The following is a 2,189-nucleotide window of genomic DNA, read 5'->3' on the forward strand; positions in this document are numbered from 1 at the left end:
TTGAAAGTACATTCAGACAGATGAGTGGGTAGGAGGGGCTAATGGGGCTGTAGACCAAATGCAGGCAAATGGCCCTAGCTTACAATTGCAACTTGGTTGGCATGGACAATGTGGGCTGAATGGCCTGTCTCCGTGTGTTATACTACTCTATCACTCTACCACTTAAGGCACTGTGACTCCAGTAAATCCATCGCCAAGGTTGGCCGAGGGTTCCGTTTCCGTGCAGTACAGCTATATAACTCCTCGTCTCTACGCTCTTCACAGCGAGTCATCAAACGCTCCAAGAGAGGAAGCCGTGCGGCCGGTTCCACGCTTCTCCTCAACCTGGTGACTGAGAAAGAGCCGCGGGTCCGTAATCTGATATGGAAATGTTTCGTAAAAATGCACCACCTGCTCCCCAAACTGGAGGAGTTGCTGAAAGCAATGGGGGAAGAAGGTACAGGACATTTTTCTATATAGAATTTGATCTTTTTGTCACAATGCACCTCAGACTCATTCCACGAAACTGATTCCAACAGGTTCTGATCTGATCGAATCGTTCAACAATGACATGAAGGCTTCCTCGGAACTATCTGCTCATCTGAAAGGTATTCAATTGCATGTTTTGTTTAGTTCAGGGATAGGGCATGGAAACATGACATTCTGCCCAGTGCGTACACGTCATCCATCGATCACCTTTTCACGCTAGTCCTATTGTATCCCATGTTTATATCAACTTGCAGTCTAGGGACAATTTGCAGAGTTCCAATTAACCCACGTCTGTGCGGTGTGAGTGGAAAGTGAAGGACTCTTGGGGGGGACCCTCATGGTTACGGGGAGAAGCTGCAAACTCCACATAAACAGCACCCGAGGTCAGGATCAAACCTGGGTCTCTGGCACTGTGAGGCGACTGGTCCTCCAGGTCTCCCAGCTTTCTCCAACCAGCCCCACTTTAAACAGCCTGAAGAGGTTTCCTGACATGACATATCTCATATCCTTGTTCTCCAGGGATGCTGCATGGCCTAATGAGTTACACCAGTACGATCCTATTTTTCTGTAAATCTGCAATGTGAATTTGTGATTCTCATACTGAATGTCCCGTGGGAGAATGCAGACCATATTCTTTCTTCACCACTCTATCAACTTTGTCGGCACTTGGTCAGGGGTTATGAGTTTGCACTACAAGGATCAGTACATCAACACTGCGCAGAGCATTGTCAATAGACAACAGGTGCAGGAGTGGGCCCTTCGAGCCAACACCGCCATTCAATGTGATCATGGCTGATCATCCTCAATCAGTACCCCATTCCTGCCTTCTCCCCATATCCCCTGACTCCGCTATTTTTAAGAGCCCAATCTAGCTCTCTTGAAAGTATCCAGAGAACCTGCCTCCACCGCCCTCTGAGGCAGAGAATTCCACAGACTCACAACTCTGGGTGAAAAAGTGTTTCATCGTCTCTGTTCTAAATGGCTTGCCCCTTATTCTTAAACTGTGGCCCCAGGTTCTGGCCTTCCCAACATTGGGAATATGTTTCTTGCTTCTTGCGTGTCCAAACCCTTAATAATCTTATATGTTTCAATAAGATCCCTTCTCATCCTTCTAAATTCCAGAGTATACAAGCCCAGCCACTCCATTCTCTCAGCATATGACAGTCCCGTCATCCCGAGAATTAACCTTGTAAACCTACGCTGCACTCCCTCAATAGCAAGAATGTCTTTCCTCAAATTTAAAGACCACAACTGCACACAATACTACAGGTGTGGGCTCACTAAGGCCCTGTACAACAATAGCAGGACCTCTTTGCTCCTATACTCAACTCTTCTTATTATGAAGGCCAACATGCTATTCACTTTCTTCACTGCCTGCTGTACCTGCATGCTTACTATTATTGATGAACAATGACCCCCAGGTCCCGTTGTACTTCCCCTTTTCCCAATTTGCACCATTTAGATAATAATCTGCCTTCCTGGTTTTGCCACCAAAGTGGATAACCTCACATTTATCCACATTAAATTTCATCTGCCATGCATCTGCCCACTTGCCCAACCTGTCCAAGTCACCCTGCATTCTCATAGCATCCTCCTCACAGTTCACACTGCCACCCAGCTTTGTGTCATCTGCAAATTTGCCAATGTTACTTGTAATTCCTTTATCTAAATCATTGATGTATATTGTAAATAGCTGCAGTCGCAGCACCGAGCCTTGCGGG

At 46.6% G+C, this 2,189-nt stretch overlaps 1 long non-coding RNA gene across 1 annotated transcript; it reads left to right on the forward strand.

The window, feature by feature from the left end:
• Nucleotides 1-298: 298 nt before the first annotated feature.
• On the forward strand, nt 299-797 carry LOC116969162. Its single transcript, XR_004410654.1, has 2 exons — nt 299-436; nt 519-797. It is a non-coding gene; the product is annotated as an uncharacterized LOC116969162 (long non-coding RNA).
• Nucleotides 798-2,189: the final 1,392 nt, after the last annotated feature.

This window comes from Amblyraja radiata, unplaced genomic scaffold (genome assembly GCF_010909765.2).
Source record: "Amblyraja radiata isolate CabotCenter1 unplaced genomic scaffold, sAmbRad1.1.pri S116, whole genome shotgun sequence".
Taxonomy (NCBI): domain Eukaryota; kingdom Metazoa; phylum Chordata; class Chondrichthyes; order Rajiformes; family Rajidae; genus Amblyraja; species Amblyraja radiata.